General features: G+C 49.3%; 1 protein-coding gene across 2 annotated transcripts in view; it reads left to right on the top strand.

Moving 5' to 3' along the window:
• LOC128726977 (GPI ethanolamine phosphate transferase 3) overlaps positions 1-15,146 on the top strand; it is a 93,427-nt gene that overhangs the window by 18,210 nt on the left and 60,071 nt on the right. Inside the window, exon 1 of one of the 2 annotated variants that reach the window (XR_008410832.1) lies at positions 7,123-7,511. The exons of the other annotated variant lie outside the window; for it this stretch is intronic. The gene's annotated coding sequence lies outside the window, so the exon portion shown is untranslated. Of the gene's footprint in view, positions 1-7,122; positions 7,512-15,146 lie in introns of those variants that run through there. 2 annotated transcript variants of the gene reach the window in all.

Here is a 15,146-nt window from a genome sequence, read left to right as displayed (position 1 = left end):
GCTTGATAAGGCAATTCATTCCGTGTCTGTGACGCTCGAACGAATGCAAATTGTCAACAACCGAATGCAGTTTGAATGCTGGAGAACTCATCAACATCCGCAGTTAATAGTTTAATCTATCGAAGATATGATGCCATTAAGGCTGATTTTTTTAGGCTAACAAAATGCCTTAAATGCATACTATATCCCCAAAACAAAGATTCTAATAAGCCGTAGAGATAATGAAACCATTGTTTCAAGAGCAATTTATTACAACAAAAAAATCGACAAATTTCAAGGCGACGTTCTAAATGGCTCTAAATAAGTGTGGGCAGTTTTTCTCGCACAATTACGACGCCTTGAGCTGCTCCTTAGAAGCGCGCTGTCCGCAATGATTGTCACGGTGTAATGGGTTCGGTTCAAGCATAATTCCTTCCGTAATCGATCGCACCCGATCGTATTGATTTCGCGATCACATTCTAGAAAACCCCGGGCTCAGTAAAGATACGGCGCACTATGCCGCGAGGGTCACACCGATAAAACGCAAGCGGGGCCTCCGTTACGCTAGCTAGCGGGGATTCGATTGTTCCAAACAATGCGGTACTTAAGATTGCATCTGAGAGCGGCAGCAAAGCTCAACCACTGCAACTGCAACGCAAGCGGTGCAGCGATAAATAAAGCCGATAATTATTCGCTATCCGATGACGGGCTATCCAACGGGAGTCCGCCCGTTGCTTTGGGTGGTTTGGGTGGCTGAGATTGAGCTGAGCATTCTCGGCATCGCTACCACACCTGGGTCAATCCGTTCCGCAGCAGTAGCCACCGATAGTTGACTCCCACGGGAGAGCATGTAGCCTTTTGCTCCTCCAGAGGCTTTCGTGTACCCGCGTGAAGGCGCACTCGGTAATACCGAAAATAAAAAGTAAGCTTTTTTCCTTTTACACGCCCTCCTCGGGTCCGTGTTGCATTCCTCCCAGCCAGCTGGCCAACGAACGGTGAAGGCGATAATCTTGGCCCCCGGATCTCCGGACTGGACTTTCCCCTTATACCGCGACCGGATGCGGAGCGAAATTTGCGAAAGGTAAATTTGATGCTTACCGGAGCATCACGCAAAGCGGGCGAATCATGCTGCAGCGTGCAGCGGTTGCAACTGCTGCACGCCGCCGACAATGTACCCGAAAAAAAAGGGCATAAATGAGGGAAGCCCGGGTGGAAGGAGGGAAAGAAAAAAATAAAATAAATGCTGCACTAGATGGCATGGCGATATCTGGCTGAAGTTCCTCACCGGAGATCGCGCGACCATAACTCATAATGATTTATTGGCGGTGATTTATCCAGCCAGCGCCGGTTGATGGGAAGATAAAACATTTGACGGCGGCCGGGTTATGACCCTCTGTTTGCCCCACCGGGTCTCCCCCTCTGGGTCGCGTCAGTCATCTTCTTCCTCTTTCCGAACAGGAAGAACCGGAAGGGCCGGTGGGCTCATGCCTCCCGGGGTCCCGGTGGTAGAGTGCAGAAATTGGAGCTGCTTAACGGTTTCGCGCCGGTGGCTGGCCCGCGCGAGGAAGCGATACGTTTGGGAAAGGATATGCAGCTGCGTATTAAATTCAATTAAAGCCGTGGCCGTCGGGGTCAAGTGCTTGGAGGGTTGGGAATGGCACGAGTATCGAGGGGGGAAGTTTATGAAAATGCCCAAAAAGGCCCAGAAAAAAGTTTAATAGCAGACGCTAGCAAAAACCCAACGACTGGGTAAAATACTGTTTTATTGCATGATAAGAATTGGGGCTTTAAAGCGATGCTTGTGTGAAAAATGGATAAAAAATGTCCACCTCTAAGATAAACTCAGAAAAGCACAAACGGTTAAAATTTGAAACGACGATATGATCTCGACCACTCGCATTAACGAATTTATCGAAATAATCACGAACATGCATGTGATTCCGCCGCTTGCCGGTAATTTAATCCGTTTTATTTCGATTCCTGCTTCCGAAGGGAACTAATTCAATCAAACATGCTTCTTCCGTCGTTCCACGCGCAGGAACCTAATTATGACTTTCTCTTTCGAGTTCTCGTTCCCAACGGGCCCCGGTACCCTATTTATATGCCAAATTGGTATGCCTTCTTCGAGGCTCGCCGCACGTGATGATTTTTCATCGATTCCCTCGGGTTGCTCGCTCGGAAGATTGGCTTCAAAATTTGCTCGCTTAAATTGGGACTAAATGATTCGAAACCACGACACAGGGACTCGAAACACGCTGTCCAGGGGTTGCTGAGTGCCTTTTCCAGCGTCCCAAACGGGAGCACCTGCGCCGATCGACGGCAGCGGCGTGCAGATGTGAGTTTAATTGAATTTATGTGTTAGGAAATGTTTTCCCTGGCCCTGGCCGGTGCATGCTACGTCAATGCTCACCCTAAAGCCTCCCCGTGGCCTGTGAATCAAGCCGAGAAATTCCTTTTTCGATCGCCCTCGCAAACAGATGCCATCGCAGTTGAAGGAAGGTGTTGTGTTTGTTGTTTGCGGGCGCCATCGCTTGCTGCACTTGACTGCTGGAAAACGGCCGTTTGCTGTCGATCCTAATGGCGATGCGGACAGTTTATGCAAATAGCTCACTCGTAGGCTCCAAATGACACGCCGATAGTGCCACCGAAGGACACCGGTGCCGTTCGACTACCATTTTGCCAGACCCCGGTTGATTCACGGGAGAGCAATAAATAAAACAAATTATCGCCCGCGAGCTAGGGCTAGTCGGGTCATTGAAATAATTGTGCAATTAAGCACCGACTGAGTAAGAGGTGGATAGTCATATCAATTGAAAAGTATCAATCGATTGCTCGTTTGATGTGATGGATGCAAGGATCTAGCGGTTCGTTTGAATCGTAAGTGCATTGAGATTTGACTCGGGCCGGAAATGGGTGCATACGTGTCACTCCTATTGTGCACTTACGAGCGTTTAAGCACGACCTTCGATATTTATGACACCGCCAAGATGCCGATCGCCATGCTTCAATTGAATTTATTAAGCACAGCGTATTTTTTCTCACTTCCAATTGCTTTTGTTGATGATAATTAACATATCATAGAACAAAAGCAATGGATGAGATTGAACAAGCTCTGTCATACTGATACCGTTCTGCACTCTGAATCGATTAATCAGACTCGATAAAATCAATATCGTAGGAGATTAGAGCTCTTAGAATGTCGACAAAATTTTAGAGTCGGGGAAAACCAGAGCCGAAATTTTCCCATTTTCCGCGGCAGATTTTCCACTGCGAAAACTTGCTCACCAAGAAATTAATGCCATGGTTCACGTGGCAAATCTAAACCCTTATTAGCTTTAGTTTCGAAGAATGAATCACTTCCCACATGAAACTGTGTCTATTTTTAGGCCTTCATTTTTAACCAAATACTTACGCGTTTCGTACACTAAACTGCTGGTGGTCTCCAGTGGCCACTATGAAGCACTATTAACGATATCCCAGTGCCTAGCACATCATCACCCGTTAGCGCTCCGTTTCTCTCAGCGAGTTGAACTATTCTATACGTACGACCAGAGCGTCATCTTTGCGAAGGGAATAGTGGTCGAATTTTCTACGAAGCACAGTTCCGTTGCGAACGTAGCGTTCATTCGTTTATTTATTCCTCCCGCATGGTACTCCATCAAGACGTACGATTATTTGGATGGTGTTTGCTACGGCCTTCACCGAATCGCACCCCGAAACATTGCAAAATCAAAGCAAACGGATAAACAATGGTCGTAAAAATGCTCCTAGTTAAACTAACCCCCTCCCCGGCCCTAGATCGTGTGTGGGTGTGTGCCACATCAAGCCACAGTTACACGGCACTGGATGTAGATAACTTATTTATTTATGCTCCTCATTAGATCCGCGGTGCGTAACTGCATCCCTACGGTGTGCCAAATGCCACCGAGAGCAAGGGCGAAGGTGGAAGGCTTTTGTTTGTATTTAGCCGCCCGGACCGTGCGATTGAATAAACAAACTCGCGCTGCTGCTCGGCCGCTTCCGAAACCGAAGCGGTGTTGATTTTCGAGCGGTGCGGGTCTCGCAAAATTTCCACCCCAACCGGGTACGGCTGCTGGTGCATGTCGGTTTTGCATAAAATGTATGCAGCCACTGGCGCTGGTGCAAATGGCTGGAAGGAAGCACCTTCGGTGCATCGCGGCACAACTGTTGCAACACTCTTGCAACTGCACCCGTTGGCGATGAGTGGGGTGGTGGGTGGGGGTGAGACTTTCCACGGAAATGGTGCCTATTTTCGGCACCCAAGGGCGGTTGGAATTTGCTTCCCCGGGTGAGCTGTGTTTTCCCAAGCTGCGAACGCATAATGTCGCTAATGAAGTGCGAGTCGTAAATGTGTCGCGCATCGGAAGCGACCGGGACCTGGCCGGAATGGATCCTTGGGTTTGATCTTGCGTGGCGTCATCACCACCGATGGGGTGTGGGGGTGGTATGGGAGTTTTATGAGTGCAACGATTTTACGATGATGAATACGCACTCCCGCCGCCCAGCAGGGAAACCCCTGCGGTACGAAATGGTGCAAAATTAAACTAGCGTTTAATTTTTATGGCTGTTTAGACAAGTGATCCTTTCGGACAGGCTCGGAGGCCAGCTAGTGTCAAGCTCGGTGGGAACGGCGGTGTACACTAATAGGGCACAAACTACACTAAACTGGAGCGTGGTGGAACGTTACACGGGCACGACATACGCGCGTCGCTGCACGGTTGATTCGGAATTTAACCCTCACCCTTTTTCGCGTCTGAGTGGCCGGGGTGTGCGCTATATCGATGACATCAGAGGGCAGCATAAATGGAGCTGTGAGCTCGAATCGAGCAGCTGGTTGCGAGCGGCGACACATCTTTAATGCTTGTTAATATCCCGCGCGCCCAAACATGCCAGTTGGTTTAGGACAATCTTATAAATGCGAACCAATTAATTACCGCATAGTGTAAAGGGCCTTTATGCGCCACAAAGGGGACGATCTACGATCGTCCTGGGGTGTGAGATTATTTATGATTTTTTTCCCGCTGTAGCATGCATAGTTTGCTAAAATCGGGCTCATGGAAAGTCCCCGACCATATGCTCTTGGCCTATTTAAACCATATGTACCCGCGAAACATGTTTGTCCCGCGGATCAAACCGCTCTGCACCACTCGCTGACATGTTGGATAGATCGGAAAAAAATACAATTTTTCTTAAGCTAATAAACAGTTTATTTGTGTCGTAATGCTGGCAAGATGAGATTGATGCGGGAAATTTTAACACTGTTTGCTATGACTCACAGCGAAGCAACAGAAAACGTACTATCGAAGGCATAAATTTCATTGTTTCACAGATAGACCTTCTCGAACTCGGGCTGTGATCCTAGCGGATGCTGCGGAACACACACACACCCAGTGCACTTTTGGTAATCTCCCCTAACACGCAATAATGTGTCACTTGGTCCGTTGTTTGCTTGCGGTGATGAATTTTCACCGGTCTATGTCGCGAGCGCAGTGCTATCGGAAAAAGGGAGCAGTCTATAAATAGATCTGAACATGCACCGATTATTCGCGAGCCGCACGCCATCTCCCCTTATCCCTTCTCTCGTTCTCTGTTACCCTCCCACCCACTCGTGAAACCATTTTAATGTGACGATTATCGTGGAAAACAAAAAACAAAAGGCGGAACAATATCGTAAGTACAAGCTAGAACAAGCGACGCTTTACGGGGGCTTTTAGGGGTCAATCAGGGTGGATCCGTGGTGGGTGAGATGGTAGGAGGAGGTTGAGGGCGTTTAGCAGGCGCTTGAGCAGGGGGTGGAAGAAGGATAAGAAACTGTTGAGTGAACCAAAACAGAGAGCTTTCAGTGTTTCATCTTTCACCGAGCGTAAACCTCACCCCCAGTGCTCTTCGCATGCTGGGTCTGGTGCGCATGTTGCGTGAGGTTTCGGGTGAATTTGAACGTCATCCGAACGATGGACGCTCGAGCGACTACGACAATGCGAAAATGCGTTACCCTACATCTGAGGTGGTGATGTTCATTCAAGCAGGCGATTTCCCCAGCATGCACACATGAAAACCGTACCGGCTTTCCGGAAGGACAGGGTTTGATTGAAAATGAGAAGATTTGTTAGTCGGAATTAAAACATGTGAGCTATATTTAGCAAAAAGGTCTTATACACTTATATCATTTCGTCTTGCAAAAGGTTTGTCGAAACCATATGCACACTGGGGTATATCGGTAAGTGTACCGGTTTTGGAGGCACATGCTGATCGTGGTGAATCACTGTAACCCATGGATCGTGGAGCCTGCACGAATGTTGCATGAATATCTACATGAATGACGTCATTACGTCGTGTCGGAAAAATTCACCACGTTAAGGGCAAGCGGGGTACGATTGGGTGCGTATACACGACCGTTCTAGAAAAGAAAAACCTTATGTTTATTTTAGTGAAATTTTCTTATTATGTAAAAGCCACCATACTGAAACTTTAAGCTCGTATGTGATTGTTTTATCGATCTTGTTTTAGATCAAAATAAATAATCAGCATGCCGTCGTAGTCTCATTCCATAGATGATTACACACCTAATTGATCCTAATATGCGTTTGAAGTTTATTGTTGTTTAAATCCCGTAAAGTGTTTGTCGATTGTACACCACTTGGGGCTCTCCGATGAACACCACTATCGCAGTGCATACGTAACCAACGCCGATGAACCAACCCCATGGGTGATTTGTTCGTCGTTGGAGCACACGCAACAAGCCGGTGAAGAGCCAGATGAACCCAGATGAACATAGCTGAATGCTGCACGCTATAGTTTCGTTCATCATCGTCCTCCTAGGCTGCAGGGCCCCGTCGTATAACCGGCAACAGCACCGATAAAGCGATTCAGTCGCTTTTCATCGTTCGATATATTCGCAGCTTGCTCTCGACGAAGAGAGCAGTCTCGGGCAGTCAATCTTTAGTCAAAGTCCCACCGGAACGGATCTCGATCACCGGAACTCGATCCAATTTCCCCGGCCAGGTCGGTTAGGCCAGTGAACCTGCCACCCGTCATCGTTCGGTGGGTGACGGTTAGCAGTGTGATACTGTTTTTGCTCCGTTCTCGTTTTCGTGCGTGTTTTTTGTCACCGTTTGTAGGTGCTACTTGCGTACTAACCATACCCGTGCGTGCGTGTGTAAGGAAACCCGCCTAGTGGACGGGTTGTTGTGTGTGGTTTGAAGCCTTTCGCCGCTGGTGGCGCGTAGATTTGGCGCGCTCCTGCAGGCTCCAAAAGTTCACGATTCATTCCGGTGCGGTGTAATTGTGTGCGTACCTTGCGATTGTGTGCGCGTGTGCGGGAGTGTGTGTGTGTGTGTGTGTTGGTGTGGTTGCGATCGTGCTCCACCAGCTGAGTGCGCGAATATCCTTCGCCGGTGGGTGCAAATAAGCGAGAAGAAAGTATCGAAAAGGAAAAACATCCCCGAACGCACGAATTGTTGCTTCCCTCGCTCGAGCTTGCACAGTTACGGGCATCTCGCGGTTGCTAGAAGGTAAGATGTAGCCACGTAACTCTGGTGTGCATATTCGACTTCCCTTCATGATTCGCGATTCGTCACGGCACGATGTATGGTACATGACTTCGCGTTGATTTTGCAGAAAAGCGCTGCAATCCTCAACTCGAGAACGTGCCAGACAGTGCATGATTCGTTGCCATTGATCATTGCTCGCCATTCAGTTGGATTGAGTCAATTTCCAATCGAAGAACGGCCAGGCTTTCTTCGAACCTTCAAGTTCACGGTCACGGTCCATCTCGCGAGTGTGTCTGTCGGTGGTCGAGTGAACAGTGGAACGCGTTCTCGTGCCTGTAACCAAACCCGACCGTTTTGCACATTTTCCGCTCGCTTGGGCGACCATTTTAAGCCTTTTTCAATTGCCCTCACCGAGTACCGGCCCGGCTGGAACGGAACGGAAATATCACTCAAACAGCCGTCTCCGACCGTGCGTGTAACGCATCGATTAGTCATTGAAGGGGCCATCTCTTCGCTTTATCTTATCTTCTCCTCCTGCCACGGGTGCTTCACTGGTACTGAAAAGGGGCTACTTTTGGGTTGTTCTGCGAAGGAGCCTTTTTGCTTTTTTGTTGTCATCTTTCAGTTCTCCCCCGAGGAAAAGGTCAACCCTTCAGGTTGCGGAACGACGTGAAGATCGTTTTCTCGTTCCGGTTGGTTGGCATGCAAATGTCTCCCCTTTTTTCGACCCCTAGCTCTCTACCTTTCGCCCGGTGAAGGAGCTGCACTTTGAGGGGTTTTGTGTGTCCTTTATTTACGGCCGAACATCGACCGACCTTTGTGCACCAAAAAGTTGACACTCCGTCACCGCGTGCGGCAGATGAAGATGTGATGGCATAGTTTTTAGCCCATGTTTCAATCCGTCCACTCGCGAATGAATGACTCCCCGTGAATGGTTGCCCGCAGCAAAGCAGCGTGTTCGAGATGCTCCACTTTTTCGCAGGCGCGTGGCAAATCAAACAGCCGCGCATCACGTTACAAGTGTTACTCCTCGCGGTGTGATGAGGATGAAACACAAACACCCAAACAAAAGCGAAATAAAAGCCGGGGGAAAAAACACACCTCCCCAGCGCCAAGACAAATGGTTTTGACAAGTGACAGCAAAGGTACACGCGCTTCTCGCTTGGTCGGGTTGCCAAGGAAACGGATCTCTGTGCAGTGCACGAACGACAGTTTTCTTAAGCATTGACGTCGGAAATTGGATTCTCGGCGTGAGGTGTGAAATTAAATTTCGAATGTCACTAAATTTGTGATGCCATTGAAGAAAAACCAACGGAAAAAAAACAACCACACTTGTCTGCGAGGGAATTAATGTTTTTTTTTTCATCCCATGTATTATTGGCCTCGTGAATTGCAGCGCATCGTGATCCTAGGATTGATGTAATTACAGAGAAATGGGATTACTTGCCTTATTCTTGCCGCTGCAGTTTTCTTCCACGCCCGTTTCATTCGCACTCGCAGGCGCTTTCGTGTGAACCGTGTGCAAGAAAATCTTTTCGCTTCGTTTCGCTCCTTTTCCAATCATCAAACGGAATGGAAATGAACCCACCAGGTAGCTTGCTTCGTCGTGCGCTACACCCTAACCCTGGTGGCGCATCGCGCCGAAACCATTAACTCTTATTTGGTATCAATCAATCGTTTCGCTGAACGAAATCGAACATCATCAAAAAAACATAAAACATACCGAAAAACCCACCCCTCGGTGTCGCAGACGTACAAGGTGCCAGGAAAAACGGGGCAAACCTCGGGTTTCGGTTCGTGCCCGGCATTTAACGACGACGGAAATGGGGGTCCGCAAAACATCGTTTAATGCTGGCGCTCGTTCGTCCAGCCCCACGGAGTCTGAAATCCGGAGAAGCATCCTTTTTTTTTTTGTTTGCTGCCGTGACCAGACAGTTAGTGTGGCTACCCGAACTTTGAATGCGCCTCGGGGAATCTTGGGACCTGGCGTTTTTATGTCGTCGGCTGCCCACCGTCATCACAACCACCGCCGCCACGTGATCAGAAGAGTGATCATCATGAAAACGTATAAAAATAAAGTGCCATCGAGAGAGCGAATGACGATTCCGGCCGTAGTTTCGTCGTAAGCCCCCTTTGGGATGGGGAAATGCTGGAAAGCGTAGAAAAACAGTGCCGAATCGTAGTAGTAAGCAAGAAAAAAAAACCATAATGGCAATATCCTTTTTCTCATCAAAATCATATCAGTTTTTCCCGCGTGATCCGTCGCCTACGCAACCTACGCGCGCCTTCCCAAGTCTACCGAGGGGGGTTGCTGGATTTCCTTCCGTTTTCATCGTGCTTTCCTATCTTTTTTTCTGATGCCCTAGCCTATTTACTATGTAGGTATGTGTGTGTGTGCTTAACCCTCTTTTCCGCTATTCCGATGAATGGAAGCGCTAGAAAACGCGCTTGACCACGGGGTTTATATGTGGCACTCTCGTTTATCTTTTGTCGATCGTTTTTGGCAGGGTTTGCCTCCCGCCCAGAACGGCGTTGAGGAAAATCTGTACGGCTTTTCGCACACCGATGGAAACCTCCCTTTTCGCTCGTTCGTACTGGCAACTCGAGTAGAGCTATTCAAATTTTATTTCCCTCACGTCGGTCGCACAAAATTATGCACTCTGCCATCACGGGGCGCCGCCGAGTGATAGTGTAAAAAAAAACCGCGGTCAAACGGGTCGCACTGAAAAAGCTCTCACCGCTGATAATGGCCAGTTCGGCGCGATACCTCCCTTCGTTTTCTGGCACCCATTTCGCCCGGTGTTTCAACCAGCTTATCGCTTCGTGCTCGCGGTGACTCTTCCGCACAGCGAACGAAGAGGTTGACACAGGAAGAAGGTGTCCGAGAGAAAGAGAAACCGACATTCGCATCTAGATAAGCAGATCTGCCAGCTAAAGTGTCACCCACGGTAGTAGAACGCCGGATGAGGGTGATTTCCGGTTGGAAAAGGTAGGAAAAGCGCTGCCACGCTACCAGAAGGTCACCAAAGCGAACGCCCAAGCGCCGGTCTTAGATTGCGGGTTTTTATCTCCGGCGCACTATCACCGGCATCCCGCAGCGCAGCTTCCCAGCCCTCTGTCTGGATGGGGTGTGGGATGTGATGATAAAAAAAACGCACACTCACACACATTCTTTCGCGCGCATAAAATGATATCATTACAAACTGAGCGGCGGCGTACCTTTTCTGTCAGGGGTGTGTTTTTTTTTCTTTGCTTGCGCTTTTGCTTCCTGCCAACTCGCAGTTTTAAGAATCACCCCCGCATTCACCTTTCTTCGTGTCATCCGTACATTGTCCCCCAGTCCGCAGAATGGGGAGGAAAAGGCCGCTGGAAAACTAGCACTAATGCCGTTCACCATGGGTGGATGGGTGAATTTCTCAAACGGATGCGGTTTTCCTGTGTCTGCTCTTTCGATGGAGCCCGATTCTAATTGAACACCCCCGGGCCTGACCTTTTCCCCCCCCCCTTCCCACTCCTTTCCGCATGTGTCACAAACTGGGGAAGGAAACTGAGTGGTTTTCCCTGGAAGCATGAATGTCGTGAGGGTATTTCAATCGCAAACCGATGAATTGTGGCTTTTGTGGCGGGCGTGTGTGGTGGAATTACACTCCCGTACACCGAGCGTCAAATTTTAGGCCGTATCGCTGGTGTATGAGAGTGTTTTGTCACTTTTTCTACCTCATATCACAGCAACAGCGCTTTTGCTCACTCATTCTTCCACGCTTTGGCTGCAAGCTATCCACTAGCGTAATGCGTCAGTTTGGGGGACGTTATACAGATAGAGAGCCCCCAACTCGAACTGATAAACACCTTTTCTAAGTGAACGAGTGTGGCGTACGCTACATCTCGGTTGCCTGGCAGGCCCCAAAATTTGATTACGAGCGCGTGTAAATATTGATCCACACCTTCCAAACCCGCCAGCCCAGTCTGGGTACCCCATCACGGGTCCCGGGTGTGGGTTCTTCTTCTACGCTTTCTTTTGCGCACGCACCACCGGCTTTGTGGCCGAGAAAATGGGCCACCGGTTTTGCAACAACCCGCGGGCTTGCTGGTCCACGGAGTGTTGTGTGGCCCCGTCGACCTTTCTCGAGGAACCATCCGGATCATGTTGACGTTCCTGACGTCCCGATTTCTCGGGTGTATGTGTGTGTGTGTCCCGTGAGCACTCTCTGTGTGACGCAATTGTTTTGCCTTCCCTTCGAACATGCGTGGAGGCTGTTTAGGGCACGTTACCAGCGCACAATCCGAGGCAGTACAAGAAATTAGCACCATCCATTAGGAAGGGGTGACACGTGTTCCGGTTGCGGTGGCCAGTACACCAGCGCACACACACACACACACTGGACGGTCCCGCACCGTGGGGTATTTATAACACACAACCGGAACCGTACGGTGGCGGTGTTGTTCGAGAAAAATCGATAACAAATAACCCGTCATCCCGTGGACGGTCGGATCGAACCGAGACGTTGACGAAAGCGATCACCGTCTGCTGCGCGGTGGAGATGTGATTTAAATTTCTGTGTATTCGGAACTCGTAAATTATCCTCTCGGTTTATGGCGTGCCTGCGCGTTTCGACGCGATTTATGACATATTTCGTGTGCCAGCAGCACGGATGCGCCGTGAAGCGCCTGTAGGCGGGTTGTTTTTTAGAACACAATGTTTTCCGCCCTTTTTTTTTTTTTGGTTGCTGGAAAGAACTGAAATTGGAGTGATTTTGTTAGAACGGCGGGGCTACAAAAATTAAAAAGGCGCATTTCGCTTGCCTCAAACACGCCCGCATCGGTAAGCAGGGAATCATAATTTTAAGCGATATTTTATTACCACCCATTAGGAAGTGGCTTGGGGTGAGCTTAGCCGGTGAGGATTCTCGGAACAACGGACCCTCGGATCAGGCTCGTTACCGACTCGATGCCGCAGCCACCGCCGGTTCGGTGTTGTAATCCTTCAAATTTATAATAACTCCTTGCCCTTGGGAAGCCTCCCCACAAGGGCCACCGCCACATCACCTCGGCAAGGACACGACGCCGGACAAAGGCGGTCGTCGTAAAACGTTTACAACTTCACTGGCGCGGGCGAGTGAATCGCGGTTCGCCGCCAAAATCGATGGCGCGCCGTTTCTGAGAAATTCACCATCGCTCGCGGGGCGGGCGAGCGCAAAAGAAAGAGTTAGCTTAACGACGGCCTAACGCCAAATTGCTTCCCCAGGCTCAGCGGCTAATGTCTGGTTGACTTTGACTTTGAGCTGATTTTGTAGCAGCGAAAGGAACCACCATTGAAGTTGCGGGAGACCAAAACTTTGTGTGTGTGGCAGTGTGATGGATTCTTTTTCCCAGAGTTATTATAAACCCACGCACTCTCGACGGTCGGCGAGCGAGCCAGAAGTCGATCGCCACCTTCACCAGCATCGTGAAGTTCCATGATCAATGACTTCATCGACGGGTGACCAGGACAAGGCTCGAAACTGGCACACATCATAAAGCACCCAAACTCCGAAAGCATCGTTTGTCCCTAGGCGCTTGTGTCCCGCTTTGCATATCAATGATCTCCCATCGGGGTGGTGGATTATGTCGTAGGAAGCCGCCGAATCGGCCCACCAGCGGGTTTGGCCGGTTGGCAAGGTCGCAAACGAGGAAGCGGCTTTCCGAAAGAAAAAAATGCAAGAAAGCTCGAAGCCAGTAGCAAACCGGCAACGAGCGCACGTTGCAATGTTCTGCTTTCGGCCGAGAATCGCTCTCGTTCGCGCTCTTTCGCCCTCTTGAGCTGATACCATTCTGTACGGCTTGTTGGTTGGTTTTGTGGAATTGAATAAAGTTCCTTTCGCGCTTTTCTTTGGGAGGATTTTCCCACCCGCCGGTAGGGAACGGGTGGGCGGAATATGGAAGGCTCGTGAAGGAAAAGTTTATCCATCCACCATTCGGCCAATGCTTTCGTCCGCCAGGAGCAGAGCACGGCTAAGAGACATATTTATGTTTGCCTCGCGCTGCGAAATCTCGCCCGTGGCTACTGAATCGAACCGAATTCACAACAACGTTGCTTTGCATGCTTATTAAAAACTTTCTTCTGCCAGCTTCAAGAATGAATAGGCGAAAGGATATGCGACTTCAATCCTACCGTGGAGGCCGGTACGTCAGAAAGCTGTGGCATTCCAGGAAACAAGCTGGAAAAATTCGACTATTGGAAATGGTTCATCGGAATGGAATTCCCCAGCGGGAGCTGACTGACGAGAAGTAACAAAGTAAAACCCCTTGCGGGAATGGCAAATGTTTGATTTGCTCGTGCTGCTAAGATGGAAGGGAAGTCAGAATAAATACAATCTTGCTAAACACCGCTGGCATCGGGGGTCTAGAGCTTCTGTGGAGGCCTAAGCTGCCGTGCGAGCCTGGCTACTGTCAACATTGGCGTTCATCCTCCCGTGGGGCTTCCGCCACCTTCCGGAAAGGGACCGCTTTCCAAAGGGAAGGTGCGAATTGGAACCGGCATTGCAAACGCAAATGGGAAACTGTTTAGCAGGTGTTAGAATCGGAACACACTGGCGAATGGCGTGGAGTACCGCGCGGCACGGTGTTCGATCGCAAACAGGAGCCATTACCGGGCGACCAACGTCATTGGCAAGTGTTAAAAATTGACTCCGCACCGCCTAATTGGCAGGGGATGATGAATGAAAGCCGTATGTGGCCTGGTTGGGCGATTCTGTTTAGAAGCTTGATAAAAAGCGTGAAAAATCGGCAACCATTCGTTCGCCAGTGCCTCCGCCCCTAATGCGATGTTTGATCTGACGCCGTAACGTATTGGTTTTTAATTTATAACTCTTATTTGTGACAAAATTCTCATCCGTGGAGCCCTCACGCATATGACCCGAGTGCACTTGCCCTCTTTCGATTCAGCTTTCAATCAGAAATTCCTTCAGCGCAAAAAGCAGATTAGATAACACCACGCACTTTGGCGAAACTTCAAAACAACTTGAACAACCTTCCCTTGTCCATCGAGTGAATAACGAATGTTCGAAATGTTAAATCGACATCATTAGAATTGAGTTCGGGAATTTAGTTTCCATAACTCTGCGTGCCTATCCAAGCTTCACTCGCTGGAAGCACTTCTGGAGAATTTATGATCCACATTAAGGGTGGATCTAACGACGGCTTTAGCGGCTAATTTCCATCCCATACCAGATCCACCCTTACTACATTATGCAATCGACCATCCACACCATCTTCCCCACACGACCCAACGAATCGATGTTTATCAGCTGTAAATTACCGACAATTATTATGCCACACGACGACGCTACATGCGTACGACGAGGTGAGGGTTGTTTTTATTGACACCACAATGCGACCACAACCCCGTTGAGGGTCGGTTTCGGTTGAAGCGAAAGGGATGAAAGGAGCAAGATGGGGCTACAAAAAAAGCTGACACTCTTTCCAGTTCCATGTACCTACGCCGTGTATGTGCGTTATGATGTCACCTGGACGGTGGATGCGCAGTTCTCAATCTTCGCGGGCGTGTGCGAAATAAAACCGAAAAAAAACGCCATGCGCCTGTCGAGATGAGACACTAACCTTCGCGCTTTCGACGGCTTCCGAGCGTGTGCGGTGTCCCGTCGTTTTTTTTTCCTT

Source organism: Anopheles nili, chromosome 3 (genome assembly GCF_943737925.1).
Source record: "Anopheles nili chromosome 3, idAnoNiliSN_F5_01, whole genome shotgun sequence".
NCBI classification, from domain to species: domain Eukaryota; kingdom Metazoa; phylum Arthropoda; class Insecta; order Diptera; family Culicidae; genus Anopheles; species Anopheles nili.
This window is presented reverse-complemented; position numbering and strand designations above follow the sequence as displayed.